Source organism: Oncorhynchus gorbuscha, linkage group LG02 (genome assembly GCF_021184085.1).
Source record: "Oncorhynchus gorbuscha isolate QuinsamMale2020 ecotype Even-year linkage group LG02, OgorEven_v1.0, whole genome shotgun sequence".
Classification (NCBI taxonomy): Eukaryota; Metazoa; Chordata; class Actinopteri; order Salmoniformes; family Salmonidae; genus Oncorhynchus; species Oncorhynchus gorbuscha.
This window is the reverse complement of record NC_060174.1, coordinates 19,480,581-19,502,792: the sequence shown is the minus strand read 5'-3', so window position 1 is coordinate 19,502,792 and position 22,212 is coordinate 19,480,581. Positions and strand designations below refer to the sequence as shown.

General features: G+C 41.2%; 1 protein-coding gene across 8 annotated transcripts in view; it reads left to right on the top strand.

Moving 5' to 3' along the window:
• Positions 1 to 22,212, top strand: part of LOC123998601 (unconventional myosin-IXb-like) — a 128,711-nt gene that overhangs the window by 47,486 nt on the left and 59,013 nt on the right. The window lies entirely within an intron of this gene.

Here is a 22,212-nt window from a genome sequence, read left to right as displayed (position 1 = left end):
TACAAACCTTAGATTGTTTTGGAAATTAAAACATACAGTATATGGGCTCCATGGTGCGACTACAGGCTATTGATGATTTGAGAAAGTCGCAAAAAAAAAGCTTGTGCTGTTTCTTGACTCAGGCTGAACATGCTGTTTTCTCATCAAGTGATCGTATTTCCACCCATCAGACCATTCTCAATTTAATCTACTCTTCACTAATATGTTAAATTAGTTTTGATTTAGAATTTGCATGAACAGGGGCAGGTGGAAAAAGACATTGTCCATATGCGCTTGAATAGCGAATGGATGCCACTTTCCTGCTGGTTTATTTTTCTGTCATGCGTGGTAGGCTACTCTGGTTATTTCACTCCACGCATCAACCACTGTTTAAGGAGCATGCAGCCTCACGCTGCTCGACAGGTTATTGCGCCATAGGCTCTCTAACCCTGTTCCTGCAGGTACCCAGTGCTTAATTTGAGAAACCAAGTGAAAATAGTTCGGGGACATGTTAACATGTTATCACAAAGAAAAATATTTAATAAAACTGTTGACAGGCCCTCTCTCTGCATGCTCGATAAAGAATGAAGGCGAGAGAGGAGATGGAAATGCACGATGGTGAGATATTCTGTAGCTAAAGGTAATGTCAGCCAATTCGTTATGAAAATATAAAAAAATGCCCTGTTAATAGGCATATTCAAAATCAAATTCACTATAATTGTAGGCTAACTTTGTAAGCCGCCCTGCACAACCAACAGCATTGGCTAGGCCTATAGGTAACCAGTCCGTCCAGTATGCATAATACTACAGTTCAGAGTAGAGGTCGACCGATTAATCGGAATGGCCGATTAATTAGAGCCGATTTCATGTTTTCATAACAATCGGAAATCTGTATTTAAACATTTTTTTTTAATACATTTTTATTTAGCTAGGCAAGTCAGTTAAGAACACATTCTTATTTTCAATGACTGCCGAGGAACTGTGGGTTAACTGCCTCGTTGAGGGGCAGAACGACAGATTTTCACCTTGTCAGGTCAGGGGATCCAATCTTGCAACCGCACAATTAACTAGTCCAACGCTCTAACCATTGCACTCCACGAGTAGCCTGCCTGTTATGCAAATGCAGTAGATGGTAAATTGCTAGCTAGCATTAAACTTATCTTATAAAAAACAAGCAATCATAATCACTAGTTTTAAATACTGATCCAGTTTAGCAGGCAATATTAACCAGGTGAAATTGTAATTTCTCAGGGTATATGCAACAGTTTGGGCTGCCTGGCTCATTGCGAACTAATTTGCCAGAATTTTACGGAATTATGCCATGCATTGAAGGTTGTGCAATGTAACAAGAATATTTATTACTTAGGGATGCCACCCGTTAGATAAAATACCGAACGGTTCCGTATTTCACTGAAATAATAAACGTTTTGTTTTCGAAATGATAGTTTCCGGATTCGATCATATTAATGACCAAAGGATCGTATTTCTGTGTGTTATTATGTTATAATTAAGTCTGATTTGGTAGAGCAGTCTGACTGAGCAGCAGCAGGCCCATAATCATTCATTCAAACAGCACTTATGTGCGTTTTGCCTGCAGCTCTTCGCAAGCACAGCGCTGTTTATGACTTCAAGCCTATCAGCCTAATGGCTGGTGTAACCAATGTGAAATGGCTAGCTAGTTAGCTGGGTGTGCGCTAATACTGTTTCAAACGTCACTCGCTTTTAGATTTGGAGTAGTTTATTCCCCTTGCGCTGTAAGGGCCACGGCTTTTGTGGAGCGATGGGTAACGATGCTTCGAGTGTGGCTGTTGTCTATGTGTTCCTGGTTTGAGCCCGGGGGGGGGGGGGGGCTATACTGTTACACTGTCAATACTATAGTGCCTATAAGAACATCCAATAGTCAAAGGTTTATGAAATACAAATGGTATAGAGATAAATAGTCCTATAAATACTATATTAACTACAACCTAAAACCTCTTACCTTGGAATACTGAAGTCTCATGTTAAAAGGAACCACCAACTTTCATACGTTCTCATGTTCTGAGCAAGGAACTTAAACGTTAGCTTTTTTTTACATGGCGCATATTTTGCATGGCACACATAAAAAAAAAAAATATATAAAAAAAAATGTAAACCTTTATTTAACTAGGCAAGTCAGTTAAGAACAAATTCTTATTTTCAATGACGGCCTAGGAACAGTTAGCAAGCTGTTCAGGGGCAGAACGACAGATTTGTACCGTGTCAGCTTCCGGTTACTAGCCCATCGCTCTAACCACTAGGCTACCCTGCTGCCCCACTTTCTTCTCCAACACTTTGTTTTTGAACCAAATTGAACTTGTTTCATTATTTATTTGAGGCTAAATTGATTTTATTGATGTTTTATATTAAGTTAAAATAAGTTCAGTATTGTTCTAATTGTCCATTATTACAAATAAAAAAAATCGGCATCGTTTTTTTTTTGGTCCTCCAATAGTCGGTATCGGCGTTGAAAAATCATAATCGGTCAACCTCTAGTCCAGAGTATATGCTAGACCAATTATGTACCAATGTTTATTTAATGTTTACGGTAGACTATGTATAACCGCACAATCATTTTAGGCCTATGCATAAGCTCTAATATGTGTGTGGGCGTTTTTGAATGAATAAACACCTTAAAAGCGCTGTTTATTTCGTTGTCAGGCTTTGAAACAACATCTGCAACGACCATGTTTTCCACTCAGTTTCAACCTGTAATTGAACTCCTTTCACCAAATTGATCAATCCCACTGAGGTGAGTTTTGAAAGCACGATACTGTTTTGATGGGTTTGATTTGATTTTTCCATTGCATTTGAATTGATATCAGTGGTTAGAGGGACAATAGAGCCCTGAGAACCAGGCCATTAGGACCTGATGGAGGGACAATAGAGCCCTGAGAACCAGGCCATTAGGACCTGATGGAGGGACAATAGAGCCCTGAGAACCATGGAGGGACAATAGAGCCATGAGATCCAGGCCATTAGGACCTGATGGAGGGACAATAGAGCCCTGAGTACCAGGTCATCAGTGACCTGATGGTCGTTAGCAAGTTGGGTACTACCAACGCATGTCTGGAGTGCATAAGAGGATATTATCTTGACTCAACTGTCACATGGAATTTTACTGCGGTCTCCGCAACAGCCCTGCTCCTACCTTATATGAAACCTTGCCTAGCAGGGTTAGGGTTTAATATTTTCCTGGTATTTTACAAACGTTCCATCCATAGAATAAATCACTTATTTCCCACCAAAACTCGAAGTGTAATTCAAAAGCATTATAAAGTGCATAAATATGTCTGGATTTGATTAGAGCTTGGGTCAGCATGAAAATTCAAACCTGATGCTACCTGAGCCTGATGAGTCATATATTAAATAGATTTTATGAGGCCTATATTAACTACATTTATGAGCCCAAGCCCAAAAAAGCCCAGATGATTGTGCAATAATCCAATTCATGCTGTATATGATATAGGCTACTGCACATGACGCATGACAGAAAAACACGAAAGCCCATAGATTTAGCTAGCTATACCCTATGCTCTCTTGGGTAAATAAATGAAACTAGATCCAGTTAGCTAATCGTTTTTTGAGTGTGAACGGTATTACTGTATTGTATTATATGGACTGGAATTACGCACATCGTGCAAACCATGATAAAACAGAAGAGAACATGCGATTCTGGTGCAGCACATGCAGCCTACAAAGTTCCAAGTTTTGGCTAGCGAATTTGATTTACATGTTGAAATATAGCAGGGCCTATTTGTATATTTAGTAGACTGACAGTTACTGTGGGGCAAAAAAGTATTTAGTCAGCCACCAATTGTGCAAGTTCTCCCACTTAAAAAGATGAGAGGCCTGTCATTTTCATCATAGGTACACTTCAACTATAACAGACAAAATGAGAAAAAAAATCCAGAAAATCACATTTGTAGGATTTGTAATGAATTTATTTGCAAATTATGGTGGAAAATAAGTATTTGGTCACCTTCAAACAAGCAAGATTTCTGGCTCTCACAGACCTGTAACTTCTTCTTTGAGGCGCCTCTGTCCTCGTTACCTGTATTAATGGCACCTGTTTGAACTTGTTATCAGTGTAAAAGACACCTGTCCACAACCTCAAACAGTCACACTCCAAACTCCACTATGGCCAAGACCAAAGAGCTGCCAAAGGACACCAGAAACAAAATTGTAGACCTGCACCATGCTGGGAAGACTGAATCTGCAATAGGTAAGCAGCTTGGTTTGAAGAAATCAACTGTGGGAGCAATTATTAGGAAATGGAAGACATACAAGACCACTGATAATCTCCCTCGATCTGGGGCTCCACGCAAGATCTCACGTGGGGTCAAAATTATCACAAGAACGGTGAGCAAAAATCCCAGAACCACACAGGGGGACCTAGTGAATGACCTGCAGAGAGCTGGGACCAAAGTAACAAAGCCTACCATCAGTAACACACTACGCCGCCAGGGACTCAAATCCTGCAGTGCCAGACGTGTCCCCCTGCTTAAACCAGTACATGTCCAGGCCCGTCTGAAGTTTGCTAGAGAGCATTTGGATGATCCAGAAGAAGATTGGGAGAATGTCATGTGGTCAGATGAAACCAAAATATAACTTTTTGGTAAAAACTCAACTCGTCGTGTTTGGAGGACAAAGAATGCTGAGTTGCATCCAAAGAACACCATACCTACTGTGAAGCATGGGGGTGGAAACATCATGCTTTGGGGCTGTTTTTCTGCAAAGGGACCAGGACGACTGATCCATATAAAGGGAAGAATGAATGGGGCCATGTATTGTGAGATTTTGAGTGAAAATCTCCTTCCATCAGCAAGGGCATTGAAGATGAAACGTGTCTGGGTCTTTCAGCATGACAATGATCCCAAACACACCCACCGGGCAACGAAGGAGTGGCTTCGTAAGAAGCATTTCAAGGTCCTGGAGTGGCCTAGCCAGTCTCCAGATCTCAACCCTATATAAAATCATTGGAGGGAGTTGAAAATCCGTGTTTCCCAGCAAGAGCCCCAAAACATCACTGCTCTAGAGGAGATCTGCATGGAGGAATGGGCCAAAATACCAGCAACAGTGTGTGAAAACCTTGTGAAGACTTACAGAAAACGTTTGACCTCTGTCATTGCCAAGAAAGGGTATATAACAAAGTATTGAGGTAAACTTTTGTTAATGACCAAATACTTATTTTCCACCAGAATTTGCAAATAAATTCATAAAAAATCCTACAATGTGATTTTCTGGATTTTTTTCCATAATTTTGTCTGTCATAGTTGAAGTGTACCTATGATGAAAATTACAGGCCTCATCTTTTTAAGTGGGAGAACTTGCACAATTTATGGCTGACTAAATTTATTTTTTGCCCCACTGTAGATAGATCTATCTGTCTCTCTGTCATAATATTTCCCCTAATGTTATTAGCCTGCCTACCTCTTTCTCTCTCTATTGTTGCTTCATTCCTTCCTCGCAGTCAACAGTTAAATGAAATGTTTAGTGGTCCTTTATCATTCTAATGACATCCTTGAATAATATAGGACTAGAATTAGATTCTGTTTTGGATGAGTTGGAGAGAGAAAGACTGCGAGAGAGTGCTCATGCATGCACTGATTTTAAAGCAAGTATTTTCAAGAGACAATCAAGTATTTTAAAACTCTGCAGCTGCAATTATCAAAAACAAGGTGGCCCCGAAAGCCAAATGGAGATGGGTAAATTAGATGCACATTCAGTCTTTATATTACTGTAGCATGGGCTGAGCTGCAGCAAATGTAGGCCTACCTGTCAAAAGAAAAAAAAGTTACCTTCATGCTTTTGTGAATTCCGCTCCATACTGAGTTTGGCTGTCTGTCCCCTCCCTGAGTGTTGATTTATCATGCAGAGGCCGTAGAGAAGCCAGATTTGGACATCTCATATAATTGAACAGTTTCATTTCACACCATGTCGTTCATTTACATTTACATTTAAGTCATTTAGCAGACGCTCTTATCCAGAGCGACTTACAAATTGGTGCATTCACCTTATGACATCCAGTGGAACAGTCACTTTACAATAGTGCATCTAAAACTTAAGGGGGAGGGGAGGGGGGGGGGTGAGAGGGATTACTTATCCTATCCTAGGTATTCCTTAAAGAGGTGGGGTTTCAGGTGTCAAAATTCATATTAATACTCTATTATTTACTGGTTTCTCAGTTATTTATCCGTGGAAAATTGAGTGGTTTTGGCCGGTAAATCCCGGTAACTCTCCGTAACCTGGTTCCCCGCCATTCAACCCTAAGCCGGATGCGTGTGGTTGTAATGGGGCTAAGGATGTGTTTGTGTGTCACCTTATGCCTGTCATGGGTGTCTGTAAACACTCATTCCATTTCCCGCGATTAGTACCACATTCTCACACAGTCGAGGTTGACATAGAAGCAGGGATTTAAACTGGATGTGAAATGTGTTTTTTGCTGATGGCTCATTCCCAAGGGAGATAATTCCTCTACATAGGTGACTAATGTTGTCATGACAAACAAGAAACATGAGTCTGCACTCTGTCCACATGAATACTATTGAAGAAGTTCAGGAAGCATGAAGAGATCGTCAAACCTAGTTCTTCCAGAGAAGAGGAATGGAAGTCACTTCTGTCTTTTGAGATGTGCCCCTAGTCAAATGTATTTTTAACTTGAACCAGGAGTTGGAGATCTCAGTTATAGTCATCAGGCATGTGACCGGAGGGGGTGAAAGATGATCTCCAAGCATGTAGAGACATTTGTAAAAGCTGTTTTCCCCAAAAAGAAGAAATGAAAGAGAAGATGTGGAAGTACTTGCCAAGGCCTCAGTTTAACCCTTTACAAAGCTCCTTCTGAAACAACTCCAAATTTACTAGATCCTGAACAAGGTTGGCTTAAATGATATGGTGTTGATGCAAATCACACGTTGAGCTCAATATCAAATTAAACTTTTGGCTTTCTGGAAGATGAACAGTTATCTGAATGTTTTTACAGAAAGTGATCCTGCTTTGTGATATACCCCCTTTGTTCTATATCAGTGTCTCATGAGTAATGTCATGTGAGAATAGAGGGAAAATCAGGCCCTTGACCAGGAGTCAGTGTCTTATCTTGAACAGTTGTGCAAACGGAAAGAAACCTCATGGAAATACTTTCTAGACACCAGCTTTTGAATAACTCTGAAAAGCTCTAGAGCTCCCATGTGGGTCAATATAATGTTCCGTATTCTATTTGTGTTCTGGAGCTAAACCTAACTGTCAATTCGAAATGGATCATAAACATTGTTGCAATATATTATATGTTGAACAATTGATACCATTCATTACCCTTAATTGGAAAAACTAAAGTTCTAGGAACGAGCCAGACATGGTAGTGAGAATCAATCAACACGTTTAGGCCTAGTACGATACGAGTTACAACAAGGGGGTAACAATCAGCATACAGCAAAACTGTGTGAATTATTAGTGTTTTGGGTCCGGTGAGTTGCACTGCCACCCTTTGTGAGTAGATGAGGCTATATGCCCCTGGCGCCTGTCAGCTTCTGACAGATGACAGCCTGACTGATTCCCAGGCTCATGCTGAACCACAGCTGTCTTTTGTTTGGACTTGACGTTAGAGGAACAAACACCTATCTGTGGGCTTTCTCTCCCACGTTTTGAAAGCTCAAAGTTGTTTCATACACATAGTGGTCTTTTCCATGGGATAGTAATGGGATAGTACAATACTTGTGATGCACTCTACAGTGATGAGGCTATTTGAGCTACTTTCTGAGTCCTGGTTGGCTCTCAGACTCATATGTTGTCAGTGACCTCTGGGCCCATGGTCATGTGACATTATGAAGCGCTTCCTGTTGGAGATGGTTGAGTCAGTCACTGAAGGATGAAAGGCCTGCTTTGGGCCCCAGGCACCACACCGCCTCTTGAGTCAGCCTGGTAATTCCAACAGAAATCTGCACAGGACACACACACCAGCAAGCAGAATTCCCAGCCCTGCAAAGAACACATGCATTCTCTCACCAGTAACACACTCATTCTCACCCCTCCCCCCCACTCCCCCAAACACAGAATGCATAAAACTTACCTCAGCAGATTTGCCAAAATTGTAACACAGATAACACACACACACACACACACACACACACACACACACACACACACACACACACACACACACACACACACACACACACACACACACACACACACACACACACACACACACACACACACACACACACACACACACACACACACACACGAGCACACGAGCACTATAAATTGACACTTGCCATTGGTTGTTAATTTGTGTGTGGAGCTGGCTGCTTTAATTGGCCGTTTGGAACTAATGAACCCCAGCTCAAATCCCTCTTACATTCTTCATTTATTTCCTCAGTAATTTGGCAAAAAAATGTGGATAATAAACTAGAAAAGGCCTCGGAATGCAGTTTATTGGAAGTAAATGCAGCATTGTAACTTGCCTGTATGCATTTCACAGATCTCCTTGGATTCGAACACAAAGTGTTCAATCTGGTTATTCACACTTGAATGACAGCATTTACCCCTGAATTTCAACTGGTCTGGTCCATTTCCTGAACGGCAGAATAGAAGAGAATACCGTAGCTGGCATGCTATCCGTCAAAATGAGTCTCAAAATCCATGGCCCTTTTACAAGAGAGACTAGTCGTTATGCAGCGTTCAAAGGCAGCAGAAGGATTAATAGATGGTCCCTTGATGCATGTCTGTCTCAGGTCTTTGGTTGGAGAACTGAAAAGTGATTTTTCCCTCAGTCAGCAGAGTCTGTGTCCCCTTGGCAGGCTGGTTGAGGCGGATTCTCCCCTGCTCCAGACTGCTCTGCTGCTTCTCAGGCCTGATGTCTGATGGGCAGACTGAGAAACTGGCCCGTGAAACAACTGAGACCCAGCCAGGACCAGAGGCTCCATCCTGACTCCCCTGTAACAGCCTTACCAACCCCTACGCACCACACACACACAGCCTCTTCTCGATCTTCTGCAACAACCCCACAAGATGGCTGACATGAAACGACATTTTACAGAAGAAGCTACAGAGGAATCAATATCTCCTTAGAAGTTATCTGCCGCATTTCTTGTTCCTGTCTTGCGGTTTCCTCTTCCATCGAGTCCAGTTCCAACTGTTGTGACTTAGTTGATTCGATGAATGAAAGTTTAACTGTTTAATTGTTACCCAATCTTTAAAAAAAGTTTTATCTATATATTTTTATTAATCATGTAACATTAAATTTGTAAGTCGCTCTGGATAAGAGCGTCTGCTAAATGACTTAAATGTAAATGTAACTCATTAGGAATTTGGGGCACCACGAGAGCGGTTGTTTAACCTCTTGAAGCTAGGGGGCACTATTTTTATGTTTGGAAAAATAACATTCCCAAAGTAAACTGCCTATTTCTCAGGACCAGATGCTAGAATATGCATATAATTGACAGATGAGGATAGAAAACACTCTAAATTTTCCAAAACTGTAAAAAATATTGTCTGTGAGTATAACAGAACTGATGTTGCAGGCGAAAGCCAGAGAGAAATCCAATCAGGAAGTGCCCCTGTTTTTGAAACCTCTCTGTTCTTAGTTACTATCTCCCGAATTAACTCTAAAGGTCCTTACCTGTCACATCCATAAACAGTCAACTTATTAAATCATAACTAAAGGACGACCGATTACATTGCAATCCGCGAAGTGAGGTGCCTGTTAATTTATCACTGAATCACAGCTTACTTCAACTTCGCGGACTTGTGATGATTTAACAAAAGCGTATTCGTGAAAAAAGCACAATCGTTGCACAAATGTCCCTAACCAAAAACATCAATGCCTTTCTTAAAATCAACACACAGAAGTATATCTTTTAAACCTGCATATTTAGTTAAAAGAAATTCATGTTAGCAGGCAATATTAACAAGGGACATTGTCACTCTTGCGTTCAGTGCAAGCAAAGTCAGGGTATATGCAGCAGTTTGGGCTGCCTGGCTTGTTGCGAACTGTGTGAAGACCATTTCTTCCTAACAAAGACAGGAATTAATTTGCCAAAATTTTACATAATTACTACATAACATTGAAGGTTGTGCAATGTAACAGCAATATTTCGACTTAGGTTTGCCACCCGTTCGAGAAAATGCGTAACGGTTCTGAATTTCACTGAAAAAATGAACGTTTTGTTTTCTAATTAATAGTTTCTGGATTTGACCATATTAATGACCAAAGACTCGTATTTCTGTGTATTTATTATATTATAATTAAGTCTATAATTTGATAGAACAGTTTGACTGAGCAGTGGTATGCAGCAGCAGGCTCGTAAGCATTCATTCAAACAGCACTTTACTCCGTTTGCCAGCAGCTCTTAGCAATACTTGAAGCACAGCGCTGTTTATGACTTCAAGCCTATCAACTCCCAAGATTAGGCTGGCAATACTAAAGTGCCTATAAGAACATCCAACAGTCAATGGTATAAAGAAATAGTCGACGTGTCATAATTCCTATAATAACTATAACCTAAAACTTCTTACCTGGGAATATTGAAGACTCATTTAAAAGGAACCACCAGCTTTCATATGTTCTCATGATTTGAGCAACGCATTTAAACATTAGCTTTTTACATGGCACATATTGCACTTTTACTTTCTTCTCCAACACTCTGTTATTACATTATTTAAACCAAATTGAACATGTTTCATTTTTTATTTGAGACTAAATGTATTTTATTTGTATTATATTAAGTAAAATAAGTGTTCATTGTTCGTTCAGTATTGTTGTAATAGTCATTATTACACACACACACACACACACACACACACACACACACACACACACACACACACACACACACACACACACACACACACACACACACACACACACACACACACACACACACACACACACAGTGGGGCAAAAAAGTATTTAGTCAGCTACCAATTGTGCAAGTTCTCCCACTTAAAAAGATGAGAGGCCTGTAATTTTCATCATAGGTACAATTGAACTATGACAGACAAATTGAGAAAAAAAGTCCAGAATATCTCATTGCAGGATTTATAATGAATTTATTTGCAAATTATGGTGGAAAATAAGTATTTGGTCACCGACAAACAAGCAAGATGTCTGGCTCTCGCAGACCTGTAACAGCTTCTTTAAGAGGCTCCTCTGTCCTCCACTCGTTACCTGTATTAATGGAACCTGTTTGAACTTGTTATCAGTATAAAAGACACCTGTCCACAACTTCAAACAGTCACACTCCAAACTCCACTATGGCCAAGACCAAAGAGCTGTCAAAGGACACCAGAAATAAAATTGTAGACCTGCACCAGGCTGGGAAGACTGAATCTGCAATAGGTAAGCAGCTTGGTTTGAAGAAATCAACTGTGGGAGCAATTATTAGGAAATGGAAGACATACAAGACCACTGATAATCTCCCTCAATCTGGGGCTCCACGCAAGACCTCACCCCGTGGGGTCAAAATGATCACAAGAACGGTGAGCAAAAATCCCAGAACCACACGGGGGGACCTAGTGAATGACCTGCAGAGAGCTGGGACCAAAGTAACAAAGCCTACCATCAGTAACACACTACGCCGCCAGGGACTCAAATCCTGCAGTGCCAGACGTGTCCCCCTGCTTAAACCAGTACATGTCCAGGCCCGTCTGAAGTTTGCTAGAGAGCATTTGGATGATCCAGAAGAAGATTGGGAGAATGTCATGTGGTCAGATGAAACCAAAATATAACTTTTTGGTAAAAACTCAACTCGTCGTGTTTGGAGGACAAAGAATGCTGAGTTGCATCCAAAGAACACCATACCTACTGTGAAGCATGGGGGTGGAAACATCATGCTTTGGGGCTGTTTTTCTGCAAAGCGACCAGGGCGACTGATCCATATAAAGGGAAGAATGAATGGGGCCATGTATCGGGAGATTTTGAGTGAAAATCTCCTTCCATCAGCAAGGGCATTGAAGATGAAACGTGGCTGGGTCTTTCAGCAGAACAATGATCCCAAACACACTGCCCGGGCAACGAAGGAGTGGCTTCGTAAGAAGCATTTCAAGGTCCTGGAGTGGCCTAGCCAGTCTCCAGATCTCAACCCCATTAGAAAATCTTTGGAAGGAATTGAAAGTCCGTTTTTTCCAGCAACAGCCCCAAAACATCACTGCTCTAGAGGAGATCTGCATGGAGGAATGGGCCAAAAATCCAGGAACAGTGTGTGAAAACCTTGTGAAGACTTATAGAAAACATTTGACCTCTGTCATTGCCAACAAAGGGTATATAACAAAGTATTGAGAAACTTTTGTTATTGACCAAATACTTATTTTCCGCCATAATTTGCAAATAAAATCATTAAAATCCTACATTGCGATTTTCTGGATTTTTTTTCTCATTTTGTCTGTCATAGTTGAAGTGTACTTATGATGAAAATTATAGGCCTCATCTTATTAAGTGGGAGAACTTGCACAATTGATGGCTGACTAAATACTTTTTTGCCCCTGTTTGTGTGTGTGTGTGTGTGTATATATGTGTATATATATGTGTGTGTATATATGTGTGTATATATGTATGTATATATTTGCTTTATTTGCTTTATCTTGGCCAGGTCGCAATTGTAAATGAGAACTTGTTCTCAACTTGCCTACCTGGTTAAATAAAGGTGAAATAAAAAAATAAATAAAAAAAATAAAAAATGTGTGTATATATGTGTGTGTGTATATACGTGTGTATATACGTGTGTGTGTGTGTGTGTGTGTGTGTGTGTGTGTGTATATATATATATTATACAATACAATTTAATTTGTGTCACACTTTTTTTTGGTCCTCCAATAATCGGTGTTGAAAAATCATCGGTCAACCTCTAATCATTACTTCTTCTATCATAATTCTGAACAGTCGTAATTTGAAGTAACTAAACATTAATATATTCATGTGTGAGTGCCGTTTATCTCTTTCGGAACTAGCCCTCTTTCGGAAGAGTGTTGGTTTGGCCTTTCAGCGCCATGCTTCGAAGGCTCTGATTGTCCATAAAGGGTTCCCCCTTTCCAGTCTTCTTTTCACTCTGGACGATGCTCCTAGGGTAATGGTTAGCCAGCCGCGTTGACGGTTCCAATCGGAAATGAGAGTTGGAGAATATGGTGATTTGAGAATCGTAGCAGGATAGGATGGTTTGAAGAGTAGTAGGATGGTACCACTTAAATTCGATTTTCTCAATATCTGACTTATGACAGCTAATCAGCCGTGTCAGTGATTGTCTGGGAGATGAGCTTCTCGCCGACACCTCATGTTGATATTCAGGGTTCAGGATTCAGACCACTACACACACAGCTGCAACCTGGCAGTGTTCTGGTCTGATATGGTCATTCTTAACTAGTCCTTTTATGCACTCTGGTTGAAAAGGACTGTTCCATCAGGCTGACACGCTCTCTGACCTCACTCGGGGCGGGGCTACTTACTGCGCAAAGGTATATGATAGCAAGTTACCTCTTATGACTCCTAAAATCACATTCCTGTCTTAAATGCTCTCATGTTTTATATTATATGCGCAACGTATTGGATGGAAACTTGACAGATAAAGAGGATATAGTTTCCAAGTTACAGTATTTCCCTTTATACCATTTTTAATGACATCACAAAATAGAAACCAGTATGACATTAGTTTTCTATAGCTCCCCACTGACCATTCCCCACATTCACAGTCTTACCTTTGAAATAATGTTCCAGTGTTCACTTTTGAACATGGTAGAGTTTGAGCTGGAAAAGACTGTTAACAAAGACATTCCTTTTGTTCATACTGGAGGGGGCGAAAGAGTCACCTTCTGCTATAATTTACAGCAGGGTGTGAACTGGTGACCAGCCCCCATGGGCGAGAGAGGGCCTGGTTACAGTCAACCCCCGGCAAGCTGATCTGATCCTCACAGGACAGTCATTACACAACTAATGACTTCAATACGAGGTTACTTTTCATCTTTACATTTTGGCTTTTTGTTGTATCTGCTCCTTTTTGTTGGAGGCAGTCCAAATTTGAATGGGTAAAATGTGAGTTCTCTGGCTCTGAAGCTATATGGGATCTCTTCAGCTTCAGTTGCATTTTGATGAGGTGAGATCATTGTCGTTGTAGCGTGACTCTCTTTAACTTCCAGTGTGCTGTATGGACTAGCCGATCTTAACATTTAGACAGCATTCAACTTTACCTCTTGAACTTGACTTCAATCATCAATCTCTGATCGACTACGCAATGGCTTCTGAGATTATCTGAACTTCAGATGAAACATCATTTTAGAAATGGTCAGTTTGTCACATTATATTAGCCCCATTATCCTGCCTCTGATTGTCCAACGAATTAAACTTAAGGATTCACCCATTTTGAATATTATATTGTTTTGGAATCATTTAATGGGTAACTGAGCATTTGATGTTCAAGCAGGCAGAAATACAGGCGAAATGACAAGTTTTGCATTATATGAACAGCCTGCTCTAAATCGGAATTTATTCTAGGGCGGTCCCCAACTAAAAAAAAAATACTAGTCGACCGAGAGCAGCCTGTTTTTTCGACCAAACGATTGGTCTAAATTTTTTACTGTGTATTTTTCCATATTTACACGCATCCTATGTATTTGAATGTGGTCCTTCTGTAGCTCAGTTGGTAGAGCATGGCGCTTGTAACGCCAGGGTAGTGGGTTCGATCCCCGGGACCACCGATACGTAGAATGTATGCACACATGACTGTAAGTCGCTTTGGATAAAAGCGTCTGCTAAATGGCATTTATTATTATTATTATTATTATTTATTATTGAATCATATCAACTATATGCACTGAGCTTGTTTGATGCTTTAAGCACACTTTGATGAAATAATTAAGACACAAATGACTAGAGGGAGTCCAACTGCAGTGGCACCAGAGGGAATGGCTGCCGCTTTACGGGCTCCAAACAAACTGTGCTAACTGTGTTTTTTCGCATTGTTTGTAACTAACTTTGTACATAATATTGCTGCCACCGTCTCTTATGACTGAAAATAGCTTCTGGATATCAGAACAGCGATTACTTACCTCGAACTGAATTAAGATTTTTTCTTTAATGATATACTACTTCTCCGAGACCAGGGACAAATCCCCCTCATTCGCGTGAAGAAAAGACAAGGGGAGGAGATTGGGGTTCCTTGTGAGAATTCGTTGGCGAGTGGGTAACCCACCTCTATCATCCGTTCTATTAGCCAATGAGCAATCACTGGAGAATAAGCTTGGTTGATCTCCGTTCAAGACTATCCTACCAATGGGACATTTAAAAAACATTATCTTATGTTTCATGGAGTCGTGGCTTAACGAGAATACGGATAATATACAGTTGGCTGGGTTTTCCGTGCATCGGCATGACAGAAAAGCTACGTCTCGTAAGATGAAGGGTGGTGGGGTGTCTATTTGTCAGTAACAGCTGGTGCGCGATGCGATGCCTAATATTAAGGAATCCTGGAAGTATTGCTGGTCTGAGGTAGAGTACCTTGTAATAAGCTGTAATAAGCTGTAGACCACACTATCTACCAAGAGTTTTCATCTATATTTTTCGTAGCCGTCTATTTGCCACCAAAACCGATGCTGGCACCTAAGACCATACTCAACGAGCTTTATAAGGCCATAAGCAAACAAGAAAATGCTCATCCAGAAGCGGCGCTTTAGTGGCCAGGGACTTTAATGCAGGCAAACTTGAATCTGTTTAACCTAATTTCTACCAGCATGTCACGTGCATCCAGAAGAAACTCTAGATCACCTTTACTCCACACACAGAGATGTATACAAAGCTCTTCTTCGCCCTACATTTGGAACATCTGACCCTAATTCTATCCTCCTAATTCCTGTTTACAAGCAAAAATTACCAGTGACTCACTCAATACGGAAGTGGTCAGATGACGCAGATGCTACGCTACAGGATTGTTTTTCTAGCACAGACTGGAATATGTTCCTATGGCTTTGAAGTATACCACCTCAGTCACAGATAAGGTGCATCGACGTCATTGTCCTCATAGTGACCGTATGTACATATCCCAACCAGAAGCCATGATTTCAGGCAACATCTGCACCGAGCTAAAGGCTAGAGCTGCCGCTTTCAAGGAGCCGGTACACTAATCCGGATGCTTTTAAGAAATCCCGCTGTGCCCTCATATGAATCACCAAACAGGCAAGGCTCAATACAGGACTATGATTGAATCCTGCTACACCGAATCTGACGCTCGTCAGATGTGGCAGCGCTTGTAAACTATTTAATGACTACAAAGGGAAACCCAACCGCGAGCTGCCCAGTGACGCGAGCCTCCCAGATGAGCTAAATGCCTTTTTTTATGCTCGCTTCAAAGCAAGCAACACTGAAGACTGAATGAGAGCACCAGCTGTTCCAGGCAACTGTGTGATCACGCTTTCGTAGCCGATGTAAGACCTTTTTATACAGGTCAACATTCACAAAGCCGCGGGCCAGACTGATTGCCAGGATGTGTACTTAGAGCATGTGCAGACCAACTGGCAAGTGTCTTCACTGACATTTTCAACCTCTCCCTGTCTGAGTCTGTAATACCTACATGTTTCAAGCAGACCACCATAGTCCCTTTGCCCAAGAAAGTGAAGGTAACCGGCCTAAATGACTACCGCCCTGTAGCACTCAAGTTGGTAGCCATAAAGTGCTTTGAAAGGCTGGTCATGGCTCATATCAACAACATCATCCTGGAAACCATAGACCCACTCCAATTCGCATGCCGCCCAAACAGATCCACAGATGATGCAATCTATTACTCTCCACACTGCCCTTTCCTTCCTGGACAAAAGGAACACTTATGTGAGAATGCTGTTCGTTGACTACAGCTCAGCGTTCAACACCATAGTACCCTCAAAGCTCATCACTAAGCTAAGGATCCTGGGACTAAATGCTGATCCTCAACACTGGAGCTCCACAGGGGTGCGTGCTCAGTCCCCTCCTGTATTCTCTGTTCACTCACAACTGCATGGCCAGGCACGACTCCAACACCATTAAGTTTGCAGACGACAGAACAGTGGTAGGTCTGATCACCGACAACGACGAGACAGCCTATAGGGAGGATGTCGGAGACCTGGCCGGTTGGTGCCAGAATAACAACCTATCCCTCAATGTAACCAAGACTAAGGATATGGTTGTGGACTACAGGAAAAGGAGGAACGAGCACGCCCCCATTCTCATTGACGGGGCAGTAGTGGAGCAGGTTGAGAGCTTCAAGTTCCTTGGTGTCCACATCACCAACAAACTAGAATGGTCCAAACTAGAGGTTGGCCGATTATGGTTTTCAACGCCGATACCGATTTATTGGAGGACAAAAAAAAGCCGATACCCATTAATAAAAATACCGAAGGTTTTTTTTATTTATTTTGAAATGTATTTATTTGTAATAATGACAATTACAACAATACCGAATGAACTTATTTGAACTTAATATAATACATCAATAAAATAAATGTAGCCTCAAATAAATAATGAAACATATTCAATTTGGTTTAAATAATTCAAAAACAAAGTGTTGGAGAAGAAAGTAAAAGTGCAATATGTGCCATGTAAGAAAGCTAACGTTTAAGTTCCTTGCTCAGAACATGAGAACATATGAAAGCTGGTGGTTCCTTTTTAACAAGAGTCTTCAGTATTCCCAGGTAAGAAGTTTTAGGTTGTAGTTATTATAGGACTATTTCTCTCTATACCATTTGTATATCATTAACCTTTGACTATTGGATGTTCTTATAGAGTGCCAAGTCTAGGTCAAAAAGGCTTCTCAACAGTTTTTACCCCCAAGCCATAAGACTCCTGAACAGATAATCAAATGGCTACTATTTCCATTGTGTACCCCCAACCCCTCTTTTTACGCTGCCGCTACTCTCTGTTCATCATATATGCGTAGTCACTTTAACCATATCTACATGTACATACTACCTCAATCAGCCTGACTAACCAGTGTCTGTATGTAGTCTCGCTACTTTTATAGCCTCGCTACTGTATATAGCCTGTCTTTTTACAGTTGTTTTATTTCTTTACTTACCTATTGTTCACCGAACACCTTCTTTGCACTATTGGTTAGAGCCTGTAAGTAAGCAGTTCACTGTAAGGTCTACTACACCTGTTGTTTTCGGCGCACGTGACAAATAAACTTTGATTTGATTTAGTGCGTACGGCCCAGTACATCACTTAGCCATATAGATAACCTGCATAAAGGGTTGTGCAGTTATATTCAACTATCATGTGAATGCCCCATAGCATCTCTGACCTACATGAAAGCTACTGCCTCTAATTGTATTGGCCTTGTTATTTAGTACCACTGGTGTTTTGCCCGTATTCTTGTAAGTACCATTGTTGGTTGTTTTGTTCCAGTATTGGTGCTATCACATGAGCCTCCAGTTATAGTGTATACAGAGAGAGCCTGATTTTGTTACTTTGTGATGCATTTCTAATGAATATATTGTGCATGTAGCCAAGTGATTAATAGGTGTCAGAGCCTGGCAGTGAAACTGTAAAACAAATGGCAGTAATATAAACCAAAGTTCTTTCTACTGAGGTGCCTGTCTGTGCAATAACAATTAACGCTCTGATTAGTAAAGAGAACTGGTTAGAGTCTGAGGCAGCACACTGAGGGACTGAATGGGGATCTGGGCCCTTGGAAATATACAGTTGGCTGCCAGGGAACACTAGAGAAAGGAGCCAGTCAAGATGGGCAAAGACGTCATGATGAAATACACACACACACACACACACACACACACACACACACACACACACACACACACACACACACACACACACACACACACACACACACACACACACACACACACACACACACACACACACACACACACACACACACACACACACAGCCTTTATTTCAATATGCAGACTCAATTCCATAGACTCTGCTTGGTTAGCCAAGACGTTAAGCCACTTCCTCATACCTGATGTGCCTCGCAACCAATCAGGAACGGTTATGGTTAGCAACCACTCACAAAGGCTGCAGGGCACTATGTTTCAATGTGAATGATGCTGTGGGCCTATGATACGTTTAGCATTTCCTCCATGGCAGAGAGGCTGAGCGCAGGGGAATGTTCCCAGGGTTTGCTAGCCTTTACCCTGGGACAACCGTTTGACATCACTGGGCAGTCAATGGCAGCTGACAGTGTCTTATCCTCTTGAAACTCTGGGGGCAGTATTTCATTTTTGGATAAAAAATGTTCCCGTTTTAAACAGGATATTTTGTCACGACAAGATGCTCGATTATGCATATAATTGACAGCTTTGGATAGAAAACACTAACGTTTCCAAAACTGCAAATATATTGTCTGTGAGTGCAACAGAACTGATGTTACAGGCGAAACCCAGATAAAAATCCAATCAGGAAGGCCCCATATTTTGAAAGCGCTGCATGCCAATGACTCCTTATATTGCTGTGAATGGGCTACGAATGAGCTTACGCTTTCTACGCTTGTCTACAGCATTGTGACGTATTTTTACACATTTATGTTGAAGAATAGCTGTAAGGGACCACATTGAGCCAGTGGTCACATGACGGCTCCTGCAGAAAATCTTGCGTAACGTACTGAGGTAGCCATTATTCCAATCGCTTCTAATGAGAAACCAATTGTCCCGGTGGATATATTATCGAATAGATATGTGAAAAACACCTTGAGGATGGATTCTAAACAACGTTTTCCATGTTTCTGTGGATATTATTTGGAAAAAAGTTTGGCGTTGTAGTGATCGATTTCTCAGCCAAACTGAGCTATTTCGCCTACAAAAATAATCTTTTTGGAAAAAAGGAACATTTGCCATCTAACTGGGAGTCTCTCGTGAGTGAAAACATCCGAAGTTCTTCAAAGGTAAATGATGCTAGCAGGGCATAATGCTATGATAAACTTACACAAATGCTTGTCTAGCGTTGGCTGTAAAGCATATTTTGAACATCTGAGATGACCGTGTGATTAACAAAAGGCTCAGCTGTGTCTCAATATATTTCATTTGTGATTTTCATGAATAGGACAAATTTCTAGGGATATTTACGTCCGCTGCGTTATGCTAATTAGTTTCAGGCGACGATTACACTCCCGGATCCGGGATGGGTAGGTTCAAGAGGATTTATCCTGGCCCAGAGTCAATTTTATCACCCCCTCAGTAAACAACTCGCACACACACACTAGCATGTACAGATTCTCCTGAGGTGAGCCCCAGCTCTGGAAGGGAGGAGTCTAAATGTTACAACAGGTCCATGTTAAACCACATATTTCATCCACTGATTATGATGTTTCAGCCAGGCTTTCCAGTTTTCTCCTCAGTCAACTCCTGTCACTCACTCTTACATTATCTTGCATTTTGAAGTTATTTTTATCAAGTTTAAACCTTTTTTCTGAGTCCTCAAAAATGTATTCAGTTTACAATTCTTCAAGCAGCACTCATCCTGGAGCGTAAGTTGTTGTAGTGAGTGTAAATCTGCTCATCGATTGAGAACACAAAGATCAGTAGGTAGAGGGAATAATACCAGGGCAGACAGTCTTGGAACAGCGGAAATAGGTCAACAGTTCACTGTAAGGATTCTTAACCTCTCTGGTACAAGTGGGAAGCTAGCTCGACAACAGCCAGTGAAATTGCATGGTGCCAAATTCAAAACAGAAATCCCATAATTAAAATTCCTCAAACGTACAAGTATTTTACATCAACTTCTTGTAAATCCAGCCACAGTGTCCGATTTCAAATAGGCTTTACGGGGAAAGCTCACCAAACAATTGTTAGGTCAGCACCTAGTCACAGAAAACCATACAGCCATTTTCCAGCCAAGGCTAGGGCTCACAAAAGTCAGAAATGGAGATTAAATTAATCACTAACCTTTGATCTTCATCAGATGGCACTCACAGGACTTCATGTTACACAATAAATGTGTGTTTTCTTCAATAAAGTTAATATTTATGTCCAAAAACCTCATTTGAAATTGGTGTGTTATGTTCAGAAATGCATTCTCAAACAAACATCCGGTGAAAGTGCAGAGAGCCACATCAAATAACAGAAATATTCATCATAAACATTGATAAAAGATACAAGTGTTAAACATACGAATACAGATTATCTGGTGGCACTCCCAGGTCTCCATGTCAGACAACAAATGTTCGCTTTGTTCGATAAGGTTAATCTTTATGTCCACATACCTCCGTTTTGTTGGTGCGTTTAGTTCAGAAATCCAAAGGCACAATGCGCACTCTCAACACCAAGATAAAAATCCCAAAAGTACAATAAAAGATTGTTTGACATGTTTCTACAATGTTTAAAATCAATCCTCAGGTTGTTTTTGTCATTAATAATCAATATTTCAACCTGAAAAAAGCTTTGTCAATGGAAAAGGTAAACAAGAAATGCGCGCTCCCGATCACGTGCTTGGTTCATGTCTGGAAATGTCCACTGTCCTCTCATTGAAAGCAGTGTTACTCCCTCATTTTTTCAGAGTAAAAGCCTTAAACAATGCCTAAAGACTGGGCACATGTTGAGGAAGCCATAGAGATCGTGAACTGGGTCCTGAGTCTTTGTATGGTGGATAGGCTTTCAATGGAAAAACAGCCTTTCAAAATCATAGTATTTCCTGGTTGGATTTTCCTAGGGTTTTTTCCTGCCATTACAGTTCTGTTATACTCACAGACATTATTTTAACAGTTTTGGAAGCTTTAGTGTTTTCTATCCAAATCTGCTACTTATATGCATATCCTAGCTTATGGGCCTGAGTAGCAGGCAGTTTAATTTGGGCACACTTTTCATCCGGAGGTGAAAATACCACCCCCTGCCCATAACAAGTTCATTTAGACCCCCTCTGTGAGCCCCCTCTCCCCTTAAATCAGCTCAACCACAAATGTATCAAATTGTGACTGCAACTGTTGCTCCTCGCAGGATGTGGCTCCTATTTAAGATGTATAGAGTCAACTTCCCCGGTGGCTGCCTTTTGCGTGTGTGTGTGTGTGCGAACTATCCATTCAGACTGGTGCCAGGGCTGGGTGTGTGCCCCTGGCTGGGGATGACTGTAGCCTGAGGGAGACTAGTTCTCTGGACCTAACCCCCCGTTCCCCCATAAATCACACTGGCCTAGTGTCACCCCCTGGACTTCTGCAAGAGAGTAGAAAGGAGGGAGTAATGAGGGAAAGGGAGGGGGTGATTGAGGCAGGGAGAGAAAGAAGGTTGCTGTTTTCATCTAGTGTTAACTTCTG